Raw genomic sequence first — 20,932 nt, forward strand, 5'->3', positions numbered from 1 at the left:
AAACAAATTACCAGATGTTGTGTTCTTTTTTCTCTCATCTTTTTGTCAGCGTTTTAAAATACCCTCTGCCATTTTTCCTCACTAGCGCCCCCTCCTCTCCAACACCTCTACACAATAAGACCATTTGCAAATAACAACAATTGGAAAAAGAAAAGTCCCTCCCGCTATTCACAGCCCCTATCTGGTTCTGTTCGGTTCATTTTCGGCCAATCCAGTAATGTAGCGGCTAATAACCTGAACAGAGAAGAAGAAAATACCAGGGAAAAGGGAGAATGAACTGAAGCAATTGAGGTCCCCCACCCGCGGTTGCACTTGGTAGGGATTTTTGAGGGTCTAGTTTAGCTTATCACATTATAACCCATTTAGAGATAAAGACATGTCCCAGTGCTTATTATAACTCTGTAGCATGCTGAGCATGCAAACACATATTTCAACCCGCCTCCCTTTTAGATATTTTTAAGAGCTGATATAACGTTAACTCCAAAGTCAATACAGAAGTATTAAGACCATGTGTGCTATGTCCTTGAAACACATTTAAATGATAATATTGATATATTTGCAATTCTGTATTATTTCTAAAATTATCAATAAATAAATAATATTGCTTCAGTAAATTACTAATACAATTTGGATTGAATATTCAGAGTACAAAAAAAAAAAGATTAAAAGATTGTAAAGATTAAACTAAAATAATCATACTGTATATACTGTCATGATTGTTCACTAAATATGGAAGTTATCATTATTATTATTATTATTATTATTATTATATTTCTACAATAACAACAATATTAATAATGTCTAATGTATGGACATTATTATTAGCGATGATCTTCTGTGTAGATTTAAATGTTGTATTGCTTTGTATTGTTTCAAGTCGTTCTTGTGGGTATAAAATAATCATTCTACTTTAACACACTGTGTACATTTACCATTTTTAAAGTAAATGCAAGCTCGTCATTTAGTCTAAACCGCTTCCTTTTCAGTGGCATTGGTGGCAAAAATGGAGAATTCACTCTTCACAATACAACCTGGCCTTACACTGTATGGGATTTAAAGAAAACGGTGTGCGACAAAGCCAAAATACTGTGCGCCTGGCGCTGACCTTATTTCTTGACACATAAAAGAATACATAAACAGATATATACTTTCAAATCAAAATGCTTGTGTATTTACCTCTTATCAACCGCCTGGCAGCAATTGTGATTCATAGCAGTCATTTAAGTGATAATGCACTCATTCACTACACTAACAAACACATTCCTCCCGGTTATCAGTGTGCCGGCGTCGTTGCAATGCTAGTCGCCAAACAGGAGGCAGAAAACTCAAGATGGTGTTGATTGATAAATTGACAGGTTAATTTTCGGATGGATAATGAGAGTAAGACCCTGAAAGATGGTAGAGAGAAGTCTCTGGCCCTTTGCTCTACCTTGGATACAGTGCCATCTATCTATTACAGGCAGAACCGCAACTCAGAGCAGGTACACTCAGGCCCTGCCAAATGTTTGTACCATCTAGGTTAAATGAGGTCTCAAGCTTCATATGTGTAAAGCCTTGTTATATTCCTTCAGACGCAATAACCACAGCGCCACAAAAATTAAGACTTTATTCAATTTGCACCATGGCTTGTAGATTTGTTAAAAAATAACCATGGTGGATAAGATTTCAGGAGACATTTTAAAATCTGATTCTGAATTGAAATATCATCTTCAACTAATTTAATTCTAGAAATAATAAACACTTCTAATTGAAACGTTTAAAAAGACTAAATGTATTGTGAGTTTGACGTGTTCCTAACCGGCATTCACAAAAAGTGCAACTTTTCCACATATTTATAGTTTATCATTTCTGAGGCTTCTTTTTGACATATTATGTTCAGACGATACCACAGATCATGATTTTGGACAATACTGTCATTTTCCATGGTTGCAATTAGCAAAATTGCATGTGAACAGTTAAAACAAAGAAAATCATCTTCTGGAGCTTAATTAGAGGGCAAACTGTTAGAATGGAAGAGAGGGTTTAACGAGAGGTTAGAAGGGTTTCTATATCTTACACACATTTCTACTGCTTGTCACTGCAATGTGCCACATCTGCAAGCACTCTAATTAAGCCTCCACCACCGTTACTCTACAGCCATTCTCCATGAATCAGCATACAATGTAATGCTAATCAAATGCCACTATTTTACTTTCAGACCTAATGCCCATTATTTCTATCTTCCGTCTACTGTACCTACTAGTGAATTTGTGTGCATCTGTATTTAATAAGGCAGAGATGTGTGGAAGTGATTTGAAATTGTAAGTTCAGGAAAAATCCTTCACCAACATATCAGGATGATAAGTACAAGAGAACCAGAATTTCATTTTCTGAGTTCAACCATGTCCCTCGTTGAATTTAAATAACAGTGTATGAACACTGCAAATCCTTGATACAATTATAAAACCAGATAAATTGCTACTGCTGTGACTGAATGCAACTATTTATCTATATTGAAGTACAACAGGTCAGAAAATTGACCAAATTCTTTTTTCCCCATTCGCTCTTGTTTGTACTGAGGCTTCAAGAGACTCGGTCTCTTTTGGATATGCCTCGATTGAATTTCCTGGCAACCTCTTTGCTGTCTCCTAATAGTGAAGCAGGAGAAAGAAAAACATTTTATTTTTATTTTTTTAAATGCATCATTTATCTAATTTATCTAAAAACAACGTTTTATACTGAATTTGATAAATGGCAAAATGTCATGAATTTATTATCCAGTTTTAGGGCAGAGTATGTTATATTACACAATTCTGATTTTTAAAATGTGATGTTTCTCTTCTTTTTTTTTTTTTTTTAACCCAAATAAGTTTTATATTATCACCGGCCATGAAGCGTACACACGAGGAACAATTTACATGCAGCACAATACACAAAGTCTCGCTCTGTGTGTATGTGCTTCAGCGAGGCGGCAGCGGCTCCGTTTAGTACAATGTTTGATGACACGACCACGACCATGAAACAGGACATGGATGCAGAGTGGGGGAAAAAAAGCTTTGGGTTGTTTTGTGTAAGCTAGGTAGATAACAGTATACAAATATATTTTCCTCTTGATGTTAATAACATGAAGGAAAATAATGAGCAATTCTAAAATACAGGGTCCAAACTCAATTACACTGCAGACTAAAAACACTCTTGTCCATGATTTTAAAAAGTTGACAGCGTTAAAGCACCTGTACTCTGAATTAATCCAATTTATAATGCGAAGGCTGAATGCAAATCAAACCAAAGCTAATTAAACACCAACAAAAGTATGAAAAGACCCAAACAAACTGCAGAACAATCTAAAATTCTGGTACGCACATCTACAATACTGTTCCACAAGCATTTTCTCAAAGCACATTTTGTCCCGTATTGTTGAGATCGCACGCAATTGTGATGAGAAGAATTATGGCTTACGGTGTCATTGTATTGCTGCTGATTACCAATAACCACATGGTCACAACTAGGGGTGCCCCACTCCTCCCATTCATTTGAACAGTGTTCTGAGCTCTGACAGACACAGGAACGAAAGGAAGGGTGCAGAGGACACATCTTGGGGGATTCACCCCATCTGAGACTCCAAAGCACCCAGCAGCTTGATCCTGTGTCACTCTGAGGGCATGGCTTGGCTCTCCCTTGATTTGCCTTTGAAATCTAAACGTTTAATTGTGGTCAATGAAAAGGGTTCAAGCAAATGAATGGTTGAAGAATATGAGTGGAGGGAGGGGCTGTAAAATGAGTATACATAAAAAGCAGGAGGGAGAAAAAAAAAAAAATCAAGAGGGAATAATGAAATTAGGGATGGGGCGAGAGAGAAAGAGAAACCAAGGGCTGGAGAACTTGAAGCACTGACCCCTATCGTCCATGGTGAAAAGCAAGAGATTAGAAAGTGTTTCATGCTAATTTCCATGGAGATTTCTGTAATTTCTCAAAAATTGCTTCTTCCCGCTTTGATTTGTCCATACTGCCTGGCCCCCCGCTAGTGTTGCGGGGTGGTCTGCTCTATCATGCTTCTGCTCTCGTGGGCCCCCCAATGGCCCCTCGCTGCGGCCAGCCGTCGTGAGATTACTGAAGCGGCGCTGACGTCTCTATCAGCTCGCGCCACTGTCATGCCCTCTCCCAACCCCCCACCATCACTCGATCCCTTTCCCTCGGCCTAGCTTCCTTTCTGCCCACCCACCACCAACCCGCCCTCAGTGCAAACCCTCACAGATCTGTCAGATGATGGCTTCATTGGTTCGCGCTTCTCCCTGCAAACTCTCTTTTCACTCCCTCATCCCCATCCTCTCATCCCTCCTAGAAAGCTGCACCACAAGAAAAATCTCTATCCCCCTCCCATTGTAGACTGTTTCACCTTTTGCTATCCCTCAGCCTTGTCTCTTTCTGCCTCATCCTAGTTTGTGCTTCTGCCTGCCACATCAAAGGAGAACCAGGGGTCACAGAGCCACAGGCATGGAATATAAATGCAGCCAACTGCGTGGCAGTATGGGAAATCAATCCTCTAAAGATAGCTCCATACACTTCATGAACCCATCATCAGTCTCTGATACATATAGTAACATATAGGAATTTTTGAAGCCTTTTGTGCATTGTAATGTATGCTACACAGTAGTCTCATAACTTTTTTTCCGTTCTATATTTTCAACTTGTGTTTTCTTCACATGTTCATTTTGAAAATAATTTACAATATATAGTACTGTTAGATAATATGTATGTACCTGATGTTTATGAAATAATTCTAAAATATATATTCATTAAAGATGCCTCAAGTGTTAAAAAGTGTTGGGAAGGTGTTAAAAAACTGACGCTGAAACACAAACTTGAATCTTCCTTCAAGTCTGAGAATAACACTGAGCCAGAAATATGTAAACAACTTTTGTTGGAGGTCCTGAGCTGAAAGATCCATGCCAGCATACACAGGTGATGCTTCCTGCAATTTGTCATAATTTTATCCACCTTTGTCTTAAGCACCTGTGAAGCAGTCGGGCTGTTTAGTGGATGGTGGAAAGAAGTATGTGGCCGAATGATAAAAAAAAAAAAAGAGACATCACACGGAGCAGCAGCAAAGCCATTGTTATGAATTCTATAAGTCTTGAGGGATGAATGGGAAAACTAGTGCGATTGCCAGACACCGAGGTCTGTGGCGGGGTTCGATGGCTCCGTGTGGGGGCGACTGGCTCTGGTTGCTTAGCATTAGTATTAGATAAACACTCTGTTGGAAGATGTCAACGTCTCCATTAATGCCGGAGCTGCCACACAGGCTGTGCTTGAGTGACACGGTGTTTTGTGGAGTGTGACAGGGGTTGTAAATGCTAACACTCTCTGGCTGCATCTCCCGAGCCTGGTGGAGCCAAACCCTGGCAACACCTGGGAGTGCAGAGGCACTAAACTCTGACACTCTGCGGAGAGGATACATGTTGTCCTCTCGTCCTCATCTCGGGGACGGCCCAGCATTTACTGTACCAAACCAACTTAATTCAGACTCATTAAAATCAATCAATTAAATTTCAGTGTATAATTGCTGCTATTTTCTTACAATTTAAGAGCCTCATGAGTATTGGATTTATTTGAATTCAATAAGCACAGAGTTTGAGACATATTATAAGGCATAAGTAGGGGACAAAAGGCCTAAACGTCTTTGCTCACTTATCACTCTGTACCAACCACGAGCAGATTAGCCTCATCTTGCTAGCCCCAAAAGGCTTTTCCGTAGTCTTTATAAACCACAATATAGAAACTGTGTGTTGTCTAATGCACTTAAAGCCTGCCGCAAGTACACATATCCAGCCACACAATAAGCAGGATATGGGTTTTTCCATGCTTTCACTAGCGGACAGAAGGGTTTTCCAGTCAGTAATTATGCAGACAGAGGTATTCCAGTCAAAAATATTTTATTATTACTTTACATTATTTTTTTTAACTTGAAAATGTACATGTAGCAAGTAGATTATCTTCAGAAACAAACTAAATTGTTGAGGGAGATTTGTATGCTTCTCAATATATAAACAAAGTATTGTCCAAAACTACATATATAAACAGAAACCACATGACTTCAGCAAGGGAGCATTTCAAAAAGTATTTATTGTCTAAACCTGGAGAAAATGTCAAAAAGATCATGACTACAACAGAAGTCGAGGCGTGTTAAGAAAAGTGGTAGGAGAGCAATATATACCAAACTCCAGTTGTACATAAAGTTCACAGTATATTTCATCTTTTTCTCCACTACATTTTACAGCCGGAAAGGTTGAAATTTTTATCAGTCTGTGAAACCAGCATGGAGAATTAAACTGCCTTGAGCTCAATAATACTGGCCATGTAGGAGCTGCTGAGTTGTTCTGCTGGCTGGAGGGCTGGACAGTGTAGTGTACTCTTCCCCCTAATGCCCTGTCCATTGATCTTTCCCGTAACTACAGCTCCCCACAGAAACCCACACAATCTGTGCAGAGGAGTGCTCCTAGGCACCCCCCACTTCAAAGGTGCATATTTACTCTTAGAAATTTAGAGAAAGTGCAGCTGTGGATGCATCCTCCAACCTCAATCAATGATAGGGCTGGTCCTCCTGACCCACCCCCCTGCTGGCTAATAAAGTGCTTCTTAGGCTTGGTGGTTTCCCTGGAAGCCTTGTGGGGTTGGTTCAAACTAGCACTTAGGTTTGTTTCCATTGTCTCTCCTCGAAAATTGATTTTTAGAAAAATACTTATCTTGTTGCTCAATAAAGTTCCACAATGAATTACTGTAGACAGTTTTATTTTGTCCGAGATTTATTTATTTTTTAATTTGTGCTGAACCATGTGATGCACTGGAAGGAATTACCTTTTTTTTGTATTAGCATAAAACTTAGCTATAACCTCAAGCCATGTAAATCAATACATGATTGAGTATTTTTAACCAACTTTCTGGCAGGGCGATTATGAAATGAAATTGAACAATGATTGATTTAGATTTTTTTTTTTTTTTTTTAATCCTCAATAAGTATCCTGTCACACTGCTCTCCAATAAAGCTGCAGTGCCCTCAAAATAATTTTAGAATGAAATAGCTTCATTTTCAAATTACAAAAAAATACAAAATAGACAGTAACAACATCTTTAATTAGCATTTTTCAAAGAATCTGCATTACGTCTACTTAACATGTCCTGTTTTCTTGTCTTTGACAAAACATATTTCATGCTGGGACGTACATTATCATAATTGTCATTTCCAATCTTCAAAAACAAATGTGTATTAAGACAGTAGCTAAAATAGTCCTTCTGCTGAAAATCAGACAATCAAAATCATTTGTAATTAAGCACAGCGATATTCTAATTACAGATGATTCAAGCTACTCCATGCTGCTTACTGTCCCCCCTCTGCAACAATTAGAAAAGTATATGTCAGCTGTGATTTTTTCCTTTATTTCACTTTAAAGTGGCGCTGTGGGGGATTTATTCAAAAATAATGACATTTATTACTCTTCTCCGGAAGGACATTCATTCTCTCCTCAGCAGGAAAAATCTAAGTTTTAAGTGGCTGGTGTAAAGGTCTGAAGCAATTTGCATATCTGCACAACACCATAAAAAGTTTCCCTTGACAATGTAGCATTCACTGTGCACAAATTATAATTGTTACAGCATAAAAACAAAAATTGCTACTCAAGAAATCCTTTCTCTTACAGCCACATTGATGACTGCACATGGATACACATTATTTCGCATGATGAGCTGCAGTTGGCGGAGAACTAGTCACCTTGTGACTACATTGTCTCACATGTTTCACCTGATCATTATTCTGTAGGTGAGCGCCTGCCTAATAGGTACTTCCTTATAGCGTTGACTGCATTCTTCAAGTCTGTCACAATGGTGTTAGCTGTAAAAGCAGTGGAACAAGAACTTGTTTCAATGTCATTAATCCTAACTTGTTTGGACTCCTCATGTTGTCTCTCCCACACATCTCTTTTTCCTCTCTCAACACATACTACTGCTCTCACTCCCTCCGCCTCGCTAACATGTCGACAGCAGTTTGTTAGTAGGTATCAGTTTTCAGTGAGCGGGCTGAGAGGGAGAGAGGGATGTGGTAATCATCTCCATCTCCGGCTGCTTGGCAGCGTTCCCCTCGGCATTCTGGCAGACACTTGCCATTGAGCAGCTGTCAGGCAGAAAGGGTGTGGGATGTGGGCTCAAGCTACACAGGTCACGGTCATTTATTTCCAAAAGCCACTGAAGCTAAAACCTTAAGTGGCATTTGAGCTACCTGCACTGTCAGTTCTGACACTCACAACACTAACAAGGAGACCACCGGTAGAGAGTCAAACTCGATTATGCCTCCCTGGTGGATTTCCTTAATATAGCTTACCTACTGCCAGGCTTGTTTTTCTAACAGTCAGAAAGCACATGCTTTCAACATTATGAGAGTTGTTCTGAAGCGTGGAGTAAAATGTACTGCTCTATCTAAAGAGTTTAAACTAAATATATTTGACCCATTAATTAATATAACAGATACAACAAGTAAAAACAATCTATATAAAACTCTACTGCACAATGAGATAGAAAATGTCACTTAATGCATTTTAAAATAATTCAAAAGCTGTCCGCATCGTGTAGATGGTTAATATTGATAAAGGGAAGCTAATTATGCTGACATTTCTTAACTGTTTATTGCCTGACTTTCTAAAGAAACAGGCAAGAGGTGCAGGGGTGATCATTTAGGAGAAAGTTAGGTATTACGTTTCAGTCAAGAGAAGAAGCTGTTATTATATTTCTAATTATTGTTTTTGTGTAGTGTAATTCTGGTTGATGCGTTCTCCATTATGAGGCACAGAGGCTTTCTCATGCCACATAGTCCTGCACAGCTTTAATTCATTCTAAGTCATTGCCATCTCTGCCCTGTTATAAATAAAACTGGATGTAACGTATATTAATGGTAAAAGATGGTGTGCTGATTCATTGCGGGGTAAAAACAAAGTCAAATGAAAAAAAAAAATAAAAAATCAATTCCACTTCAAAAATCATTGTAATTTCTCAAAGATGGATTTTGTGTGCTACTCTCTTACGAGCCAGAATAACAGTCACGCTCTTCATCAAAACAATAATTCTGCATTAATTCAAGGCTGTCTTTAGTTCACAAACCAGAACCCCGTAGTTCACGCTGAATTATTTGGAAACATATCTAATCAGCCAAAAAAGAATCAAGTTCCACAGAAATGTTACAACTTTAAACACAACTGTATGGAAAAATAGTCTGACTTCCACGGCTGCGGCAAACAGAATTGTGCTTGATAAGTTGCAGGCTCTCACAACCTGGACCTGTGATCTTTACAGTGATACCCTCAAGTTCATAGCAACAAAAACACTCAATCACTCAGGGAGATCCTAAGTCTCTCTGTTGGCCAATTACTGTTTTTAAAATGCCTAGGGCACCCAGGAAACTTTGACTCCTGGAAATAAAGACCAATCTGAGAGAGAAACATTGCAGCTATTATAATCTTTATAATTCTGTAAATCACAAGTGATTTGTTTTGCCCCGTGGCTTGTTCTGATACATCCTTGCTGCTATTGCAAAGGGCACGGGGTGACTGCAATTGAGGAGAGCAAGCTTATTTTTACAACCAAGCTTGGAAAAAAAGAGATGCCTTTTTTATTCTTCTGTTTGAGTGCAGAAGGCAAAGATCTCCTCTGTGTCATAATTGCCTGAAGTTAGAGAGTAAAGGCTCTGGACTCCTGATGTTAGTGTGGGCCTTTCATCAGGGGGGTTTGGAGTCAGAGCTGCTTTAAAAGATCAGGCCCTCTGGAGGATCAGACTTTTTTATTTATTTATGTAATAAAGGCATTATAAAATCACCTATCTGCTGTTGCATTACATGTTTCCCTGGCTGATGTCATTGTTAAAGATTTACATTTCCGAAATTATTTCATATTTTTTTATCTTCAATACTAAGTATGCTATACTGATTAATTTTTGAGGATGTATTCCGAAATTAGCATGCTTATTCAAATAAAGTGGAAGCCAAAAGTGGTAGAGAGGATCATGCAATTATGAGTAAAATCACTCCAATTAAACACTGGCATGTTAACTTTTAGAGAGCACACACTCCACATAATATAATTACAAATTGGGATGAAAAATGGCAAAGAAAACACCAACATTATAGAATGAAGCATTTACAGATGATGGATTCTCAAAAAGCTCCTCTATCCTCCGGTGCTCAGGGTTAAGAATGGCACTCTTCTGCTGCTGCAACACTCTCCCCTCCCAACCGCACCGCTCCCCATTCAGTAGCGCAAGGCCCTCTGGTACTAGACAAGAGCCCTGACTGAGGAGGCTCTGATACTTCAGCCTCTGATCACCAGAGTATCCTTATACCGCCAAGTTGATGGACGAATGGGTCATAGAAGGGATGTCCAAACCATAAATCAGACCACAGGGGTGACAGCACACAAAATAGGTGAATTGTCCTTGGGTTCGCGATGCTGGCGGCATCCCTTGTGTCCCAGAGTCACACCACCCTTTTTATTATTTGGGAGCGAGTCAAACGGATGCCCCACAAGCCATTCGGCCCTCCCCCTTGTGTGTTTCCCCTAGTCTTAGAGCCTGGACCCTGCTATGAACTGTTTCCAGAGTCAGTTACTGGTGTAATTGAAAGTGCTTTGTCATCGCTTTCAGCCAAACACTGATGGATGTGAAGTTGAATGAGGTTTGGGTTTTAGTTATACGAGTGAGCCTGTGTGAGATTTATCACCAGAGGCTTAAGAGGCTACAAGGGACCATTAAAGCACCACCGCCGTCTACATCACAGTGAACCGTTCATTATTATTCATTAAAACAGAATGCCTTTAATATGTCTAGTTTCCCCGCCATGTGAAAAAAAAAAAAAAAAATGTACATACATGTTTTTGATGACTGTTGGAAAAACTGCTCTGTTGCCCAGTTTTTACAGTCTGGTGCAATTATATTTGGATTTTAAAAAGTGTATGCAACACATAAAAAAGTAAGCTGGCCTATGAATTCATAAGAAAATAATAAATAGTTCAGCACTTTTAAAAGTTTCAGCAAAATCAAAAGCTCCAGAAAGCCTCTTTTTATACCTTCATGTGGATTGTATTAATCTTTGTCCTCTACAGCTTTGCACTTTCAAAACTCACTATAGTGAACTGAATAATATTGATTCTCTAAATTTGAGGTCCGTTACGTTCAACATATACCCTTAATGTATATATAATTTAAACCCACCAGTGGTTACATCTTTGTATAATTAGGGTGGTCTATTGAAACCTATGAAACCATTTAATTTCAATTCTGAATCGACATCCACATGCAAAGCGTGGGAGGTGTGCTAGTTCTCATTGTCTCCCATTTATTATAGGCTGCCCTCAGCTGCCTGGGCTGTGAGGGCCTGGATCCTGGCTCACGTCCAGCTCGGCTCCGATCTGGGCCTCTTTGTGATTTGAGGAGTATAGAGCTTTGCTGGGCTGCTGTCCTAGAGCCATGTTGGAATGCAAGAGCAGTGGTGGAGGTGCAGAGGGAAGTGACCTGCACTGTGTGATGCGAGCAAGAGTACGGGGTAAGAGTTACACACTGAGGTTGGTTGGATTATAAATAAAGTAGCGTGCGGTTTCTGTGCTGCAGCCGGGAAATAGGAAAAGGTGAATGCCAGTGCTCACAGCGCAGCTGTAAATGGTGCCCTCTACTAACACTGGTTCAAGGCTGCCACGATAGCACAAATAAAGCAGATTTAACAAAAGAAAAGAAACAAATCCCAATTTCTGCATTTCTCAAACATTTTTGCGGTTCCATTCTGTATTTGTGAGTTTTCTAAATATTCTATCGTCAGATTAATGATTGCTGTTATCAATTTCTGCCATCTCATTAAATAATGTTCCATATTTCTGGGGTTAGTTGAGTCATGAGCGAAAGGAAGCACATGCTTGATTTTTTTTTTCTTTTGTGTGTGTTCTTTTGTTTGTGTCGGTTTCTTTATTAGATTTAGAAAAAACACATTTAAAAAAAAACCTAATAAAAGACAGATACATATTTTAATATATATCCAGATGTAATATTAGTCTTTACTTCAAACACAAATAAACAATATTTTTGGCAGCTTCTTCTGATGAAATTTGTGAATGTTCTGACATTGTACAAGAGTCAACCATGTGGACTGCTGACTGCGTGTTGAGGGATACTTGTGACTGACCTGTGATGCTTGTGTGCGTGCCGGTCATCTTGTGGTACAGAGGAGGTGCAGGAGGAACAAAAGATCAAGACTCTGCCAGAGGCACAAACACCTGGGAGGAGAGACAAAGGCAACTTCACTTGAACAGGAAACACAGTGTCCAGGATAAACAGTGCTCACCAAGGTGCATCAACAGTGTGAAACTTAATATGACTTCCAGGACATCCCCCCTGGAAGACTAAAAGTCCACAGGACCACAGTGTTACTGCTCCTATAGGTTTGTGCTTGTTTGGCACAAGTTTATCAGCACCAGCCTATTTGTTTATTTGAATTTCAGTAAAATACAGCGCAGGCGTAACATTTTATCGCTCACAGACTAAATTGACTCCCACATCTTCAATGTAGATGGCATTTTATACATTAAACATTTCATAATTCTAAGTGTGGATGAATCTTTTAAGAGAAAAAAAAATAGATATGCTGTTGCTTATGGGAAAATTAGCATGGTAAATGATCATTAACTCGCAGATGGTTGGGTATGGGGCATCGCTGTGGCTCCTTACAAACAATTGATTAACTTGTAAATTCCCATTGCCCAGCTGTTATTCAGGCTGTTTACCATAAATAAAGGAGAGGGACTAGAGAAAGGATCCAGATGCTTTGAGTGCTGCAGAAAGGCAATCTGTCATTGTTCTCAACTAACACTGATGGATGCTGCTTTGAATGGGGATTGGTTTTAGTTAACCATGACAAAGTGAGGGATGACACGCCATTGGTCACAAAGGTCTGGTCCAGCAACGCCTTAGCGGTTGCTTTTTTCAGCTGCCAATAAAGGGAAGAAGTTGTCGGGGCAGGCTTTCAGGTTTGTTTGTTTTGCTGTGTGTTCCTGTCGAATTTGAGAAATGGGAAAATGAACAAAACGTCCGTAAAGACCTTCCCAAGGTGGAAGCCAGTATTATTTAAGCATGATATACTTCCGTTCCACTCTCAAACAAGACTCATTTTTGAACATGTATAATACTTGGAAAAGAGTCTGATTCCACTGGGGTCACCATGGCTCACATTGGACTAATGAGAAATCCTCTTTACATGCTTACTTGATGCTTCAGTCAAAGTTGTTGAGTATGGCTCATTCCACAGGAACAGTGCTGATCACTGTATCCAATAATTACTGAAAATATTCCAATGCAACTACAGTGTGTACATGAACTAGGAGCACCGTTTAGTAATTTGCTGAATTACCTAGCTATACGACATACCATGGCAGGAAACCAAACCAAAAGTTTTGACATCAGGTTAAAACATTAAATGCAGAGTCAGACATCCAAGTTTGGTTACACAGCATGATATAAATGTAAAGGCATGATGCGTTTTGGGGATATTGCGGTCAGTGAACAGGAGCATGGGAAGAAAAATCCAGTCTCAACCAGACTTCAGTGTGTCAGATTCGGAATGGTCCAGTAAACCCTGCTTCTCTTTGACCCAAAAATAACTAAGGGTGATGTAAAATGCATACGGGCTGCTCCTCCAGCTGCAGAAGATCACATCCATGTTCTCAGCAATCGATGATATCAGAGATCTGGAAGGAACAAAACAAGCCTTCATGCTGCAGACTCCAGAAGAGAGCTAGTTTCCCAGATGTGAGGGGGGGGGGGGGGCTACAGAGTACCACTGAGGGACACTTTAAGTCAAGACTTCTGCAAAACTCATCACTCATTGTCAAATATGGTTGAGGTGAAAATCCACCCTCAAACATCCACCCCTTTCATCTTCCATCATTGAACGTTTACTTTTCCGCACATAAGACAGCTATCCCATGAGCAAAATGAGAGGCACGATTCCAAGATGTCAGGGTTCTTGTTAAAACCAGTCAAAAGGAGTCCCCTCCTCACACACACACACACACACACACACACACACACACACACAACCATCCTCGAATACAGTCAGATACGATTATACAGGTGCTCTTCGGAAGAAGGTCTCAAGGCAATAAAGATATACAATTCAACATTTTTATAAATGTGAACTCAGAGCAAACAACTTCAAAAGCAGTGCCTCACAGAATAAGCCTTTCACATAGTACACACAGTAACTTAGTACAATACAGTAAAAACATATTGTTGCTGCCCATTGAAAATTATGCATTTCTAAGTTTTGTGATTAACTTTAGTATTACGAGTTCCTTTATGAGTTGAGGAAATGCTCCTATTAATTCCAATGAATAAACAATTGTAAAACCCAATAGAAAATATGAAAACTGCATAGTTTAAAAATTCATGTTTTTAATAAATTAAAAGGGCTACGACCCGCAAACACCATCACAACTTAACTATTGCCCCGTTCAACCTGCACAAACATCAGCAACATCGTTCAATTTGCATTCAATAACGCATCAACAATCCTTTATGACTGCAGTTTAATGTGATGACTGTTGCTGCACCAATAACAAGTCCTATAATCATTGTCTAATCACCCACTGTAAAGCATACATATACCATACAGAGATCACCAAAAGGCACAGGCCGGCTCAGTGTAGAGCAATATCCATCTCTCTCACACATATGCACGCTTAGACACACACTATGCTGTGTGAATGGAGAACCTCCTTCTTTACAAGAATCAGTCGCCTCTCACTCATCACTCAGTCAGCCAGGGATCTATACATACATACATATAAATGTATTTATACGCGTATTTACACTCGGAGCATTCAGTTGCACGCCCAGTAGCACTAATATCACCTTTTTCCAAAACACAAAGCAAACATCCATTTTTTTTTTGTCATCAGTTGCCTAGCAACAAAAACAAAGTAACTCACAAATGTCACAGCTACATCCCGAATCTCATGACGCAATCAGATTTAATCATTTTTATACATAGCTCCCAAGAGACACATACAGTATTAACCTGGAGATAAACTCCCTTCTTCTGAGAAGATGCACTACTTCACACAGCAAAGACCGTTTAATGAATGATTGTTGTTGTTAAGACCCTCGGATAGGAATGACATTGATAAAATAAATTCTATCACATGACAGCAACTGAGTGATCGGGTTTACACGTTTGCTTCCTGTAAAGCTCAAAACAGCATCACGCAACGTCTGGAAAAACACCCTTCTGAGTGTTCTCCATTTGGTAAATGTCTGAGGCAAACTGCTCAATAAGAAACAATTATGGGCGGGATGCATTAGGAATAATGTACTGTATATGATGAACAGCACAAGGAAAACCCATCAACAGTTGAATCTCGATATGCATCGGCTAGACACACTTTAAATAACTTATTGTGTGCAAGAGTGAAGTGAAGTTCCACGAACAAACTTACTATAGGAAAGTGATTATGGTCCAGATACAGGTGTTACTCGGGATTTTGCCATTTGATTTTAGATATTTACGTAGCCTATATCACAAATTACACATTTGCCTCATACAATCTACACCACATACGACATCCTCCATCCTTAGAGCCGTGATTCGGATGAGGAAAAAGCCCGATGATGTTTCTCTTTGGGCAGGTAATTTGCAGTTGCCTTTGCCAGAATGGTTTCGTATGGGAGAGTTGGTGATAAGCAACGATAGAGTAAATACAGACCAAATGCTTTGCTAAAACTCCTCATAATGGAGGGATCTATAAAGTTAGGCGATGATTCTCAGTGGGTTTAGCAATAGCAACCTGTTCACATTACATGTAGAGTTGATTTAAAATAAAGATATTTGAGCTTCACTTTGTTTGGAAAACACAAAAAACAAAAAGCTACCTAAATTCAAGCTGATTTACTGAAGACAGTCTCAATCCACAGATCGAGAGAAAAGATGATGGAGTCATTAAAATCACCTTAAGAATATGAATGTGCACTACATTCTGTGGACTACATGATACAGTATTTTGGGGACAATATATGATTTGGCATTTTGACCTGAACGTGGCGCTAGACAGAAGCTTACACGGTGTCCAAAATGAAAAGGTTCTTCTCCTATGGGGAGCCAAAAATTGTCCGAAAAACATTGAAATTTACCGATTTATGACTAAACATACCAAATTTCATGGCAATCCCACATATGGTTGAGATATCTGCTCTGGACCACAGTGCTGGATGGAACTTTAAACAGACAATATCCTGTACAGACCATTTTGTAATGATGTTGTGATGTTTCATATGCCGTCTACTGCACTTAAAAGGTCATCGTTATTGCATGTGTGCGATATCTTAGGGAAGAAAAATAATTGACTCATCTACTGAACAGCATCATCCATTTATGTCCACCTTAATGTATCTTGTATTTATTTAAACATTACATATGTCACATTTCATAAACTATGTCTAATATATGAGAGAAGCAACACAAAAAACATAACATAACTCCTTATTGTGCCGACCTTTCCAGCTGTCACAGACTGGGCGTTTTAATTGTGGAGAACCAGTACGATTCCAGTCATGTGATTCCAGTCGAGTCATGTTCTTGTTGATGTTGCTTTTAGTTCTCTAATGTGAGTCCATGCGGCCAGACTGCTCCCAGACTTGACCGCTGGCTGAAGCCAATTGTCTGAATTAGGCAGCAGAACACAAGACTCCCCACTTGGAAAAAGGAGGAGAAAACAGTGGAGGAGTTTCAGCAGTCAGCCCTCAGACAGGAAGACTCTAGAGGAAACACCAGAAAGCCATTAACTAACCACAGTATTATGGTGATCTATTTGCTGGAATGGGCTACAGACAGCTAATGAACAAGCCTTACCCCCTCCCCCCCTCCTTCTCAACCCACCACCCATCACACACATATTGCGCACACACACACACACACACACACACACACGCACACACACTGAAAAGCAACACACACCGATAAGCAATGCTGAAAGAGCTCTTGCTTGTACAAAACAGCGTGACAGATCAATGCCTGATTCCTAAATCAAGGGAAAAGGTTATTCTCTGTCTCACTGGGATTCCACTTACTATCCCCCTATATCTAAGACACTCCCATACCCATTTAAACCAAACAAGTCCAACCCCCCCCCCTAAACAAAGCACCCACATCTCCTAATTAAGAGTGAGGCGGTGGGGCTTTTTGTGTCTGTGGCTATGCTTGCAATGTTAGTGTCTGGAGTGTGAAAACAGATCTGATGGACTAGTGCCCTCAGCTCTCCCTGATCAGGCTCCAGCAGGTATCCCCCATGATTGACAGCTCACAGGTCAGCCGCCCATCTCTCAGTCTGTTAGAGGGTGGGCGGTAAAGAGATTTGGATGCCTGGGACCCTGATTGCTTTATTGCTCGCCTGTCAGAACCATTGTACAGCTCTGTATTATTGGGGCTCGCCATCTCTCACTGTCTGGAAGGTGTCGCGTCTCAGCTCTGCATAAAGAATCACCACTCCATTCAAAAACCTCTCTTTCTTTTTGGCTGAAAGGAAGAAAGCACAGATTTTTCCACACAATCTTCTGTATTGGTTTGTCAGATAATGCAACACAAGTGTCTCCAGGGAATGGTTTGGATGGTGCTGCTTTACACTCAAACCTGAAGATTTGGTTTTCCCATTTGGCAATAATTTATCACAGAGATAACAACAATAGTCCGTACCATTATGGAAAATTACTCTGATGTGCCCGATTATGCATCTAATCATGTTGGGTTTTTTGCTAATGTGGTGACCACACCCTTGAAACACAATACAGCAAACTTCAGTATTTAGCGTATTTTGATGATTGCTTTTTAAATCACAAGCTTTCAATAGGATATTATTGACTGAGCTGAGACTGAGACCTAAAATGAGTTGTCAAAGCACAATCAATGCATAACAATGCACACATTTCAAATGATGGTGACTTAAGCATTAAAACGTTGTTTGTGTAATAAAAGATATTTAAAATAGCATATGCTTGATGTGGTTAGCAATGTGAGATGATGGTGTCCACTAGAGCTGAAATTCAATTCAATTCAATTCAAATAGTTAATTGACAAAAAAATTAATTGCTTAATGGTTAAAGTATTTTTTCAGGTAAAAAACTTAAAACATTTCCAATGTAAGGATGAGGATATTTTCCCTTTTTAATTATATTATTTGGAATATTATTGGGTTATGGAGTGTAAATTTGGGCTTTAGGAACTGGCAATGACCATTTTTCGTATTATTTTTTTTTACAACTTTTAGACCAAAGATAGATGAATCAATAATGAAAATGATCAGTAGTTGTAGCCCAGGAAACACCAATTTATTTTGACCATTTCAGATGTTACTTTTTAACATTTCATTATGGGGAGCTATATTGTCTGTCATCAAAACAGGTGCAACATTTTTAAGTTCAACACATTTATTAATAAAGAATGACAATGATCCAGATTAAAGTGGTGAGTGGGAGCATGTCCAAACAGCGTTATCCTTGTATAATCACTTGCTCTGCAGCAAGATGAGTAACCAAACAGAGAATAACAAAATACAAAACTACGGTATAGTCTAATATCTCCTATATTGTCTTGAAATGAAAGGGTAAAACAAATGTTTGAATGTCGAGTGGGGTAATGCTGTGAAAAGTAAGTCTCTCTATAGTTCCTTCCCACTGGAACAAAGAGCCTCCTCACAAGATACAATGGCCCAGTCAACAATGTCTCTACACAAATCCCCAGCTGATTTTCTTTCTTGTTATTACCCAAACCGAGATGACAGACTGGCAGGTTGTTGAAGGTCACCAGAGCAGTGGCTCCTGGTCCCCTGAAGCCCATGTAATGGCCGGGGCCACATCCCCAAGTGCTCTTGCTGCTCCAGGCCACAGCAGAGACAAGCCCACTGGGGTGCCACGTCGCCGTCTCCATGGAGCTGAGGTGACAGGCTGGCCACGGTACAGGCTCACACCTTTATGGTCAGCGACTCGGCGTCTCTGAGGAGACTTCCCTGCCGAACAGAAGTTGTGATCGCTCGCCACTCCCACCCCAAAACCATTCACCCTCTCTTTTTGTTGTCTTCTTTACAGCAAGTACAAGCACAGCGCAGGACGGGCCCCCGCCCCCTAACAGTCCAACCCTCCTTGCCCTGGCAGTGGTACCCTTGTGAGGCCTCCTGGGAACAGTGGTGAGATGTTATATTAGACGTTCATGTCTGGGCAGGACCTAAGAGGGGATACAACTCAAAGGGACTGCCCACTCCATCTATGGCTCGTGCTCCATTATGGTTTTATCCGAGGGTGTGAAAGTATCATTCCCAAATGCCGTCTCCTTTAAGATCCGCTCACAATTGGCTGCTGAAGAAAACTGGCGTGACTGGCTCAGTTCAGCGTCCCTGTTGATCTGTCATCATGTCTTATTAGAGCGATGACGTTTGACGGATAGCTGAATATCAGATGCATACTTTCAAATGTATGCACCACTGACAAGCAGCGTTGATGTTGGTGATCATATTGATTTTTAAAGCGTTACAGTTCCTCATTGTGTATGTGTGTCCTAATCTGAGAAATGAATGATAACCTCTTCATCACTCTACCCCCTGAGTGTTCTTACTGGAAGCTATATTGATTTTGTTAGTCTGGGAGTCCTTGCATTGCCCGGCCTTTACCTCAGGGACAAATCTAATTGTTTATCTCTGGACAGACTTCTGCCTTTACTCCCTTCTGTCTCATTATGTGCCAAGATTTGTCAAGTCAAGTCTCTCCACACTCTCAAATCTCGCTTTACAACATGTCGTTCGGCAGAACACTACAGATGGCTTACTTATCAACAGACCCTCCCACATGGAATGTTACAGCCATGACAGCACAACACACTTGCAAAAATATACACAAACTGACATACAATGTAATCACACTCTGGAGACACGATTACACACTGTCACACAAAACATGAGTCACTTTTTTTTTAAGAAACATTGCTTTTTTCATATCTTTGTGAAAAAATAAATCACAAGGAACTGTTGGTTGTTTGAGATCTACAATACACACCAATAGCATTACAACAGTTACTATTTCTTACTGCTTCATTGAAGACAGGGCTGTTATGTGTTTTTCTTGTTTCTACTCAATCTTATCACAGATGGTCTATAGCTGAATACAATAAATGAGCATCCTCACTAATTCAGATGCAACTGGAATTTTAACCCATTGATTCAAGTCAATGGACAGTCTTTAATCGCAACATTCCACTAGTTTTATTTCAAACGCTGCATAATTGTAACACAGCAGGTACAGTGCATTATCTCAGACTATCTCAACTGCCAGGTTGGTATTACAACTCCTAATCAGCAGGTTATTAGCACTTTAAGAACTATAAAGCTGTAGGATACTGTGACTCAAACCAGATAAGGGTTAATACTTTAAGTTGAGCAACTATCTTATCTCATTTAATCTTCCCGCTAAGTTGCCTGCAGAAAAAAAACTAAAACAAAAACCCTCATTCCATGTCCAGACAACAACACATTATATGTCTTTACATTTAATCAACTTGACAGTTGTTATATTACAACAAAACAACTTTGTGATTTTCACGACTACGTTTTTTTTTTTTTTCTTATCACCTTTGCCTTCTCACCAGCTCTCCAAAACTCTTTCAGGCCATTGGAAGCCCTTGGTCAGGTTTATCAACGAGTTAACTCCAACGAAGTAGGCCAGATCGATAAGCACATTCTCAGAAAGGAGCCAGAGCAGAGAGAGCAAGAGGCGCGGGGGAGAGAAGGCGCAAGAGGCAGGGAGCAATCAGAGAGCTATGGATGTGTGTGCCTTCAGGAGGGGATCGATGCACTGACAGGAGCCCTGCTTTGTTCTCGAACAGTGCTCAGATGTTAGGCG

General features: G+C 39.9%; 1 long non-coding RNA gene across 3 annotated transcripts in view; it reads right to left on the reverse strand.

Moving 5' to 3' along the window:
- The window catches only part of LOC116394921 (uncharacterized), a 78,248-nt gene that overhangs the window by 11,930 nt on the left and 45,386 nt on the right, over positions 1-20,932 (reverse strand). For all 3 annotated transcript variants that reach the window (XR_004213485.1, XR_004213486.1, XR_004213484.1), the window contains one exon: positions 12,186-12,276. This is a non-coding gene — a long non-coding RNA (uncharacterized LOC116394921). The remainder of the gene's footprint in view (positions 1-12,185; positions 12,277-20,932) is intronic.

The sequence above is a fragment of the Anarrhichthys ocellatus genome, unplaced genomic scaffold (assembly GCF_004355925.1).
Source record: "Anarrhichthys ocellatus isolate YVR2014 unplaced genomic scaffold, GSC_Weel_1.0 scaffold2, whole genome shotgun sequence".
Lineage (NCBI taxonomy): Eukaryota > Metazoa > Chordata > Actinopteri > Perciformes > Anarhichadidae > Anarrhichthys > Anarrhichthys ocellatus.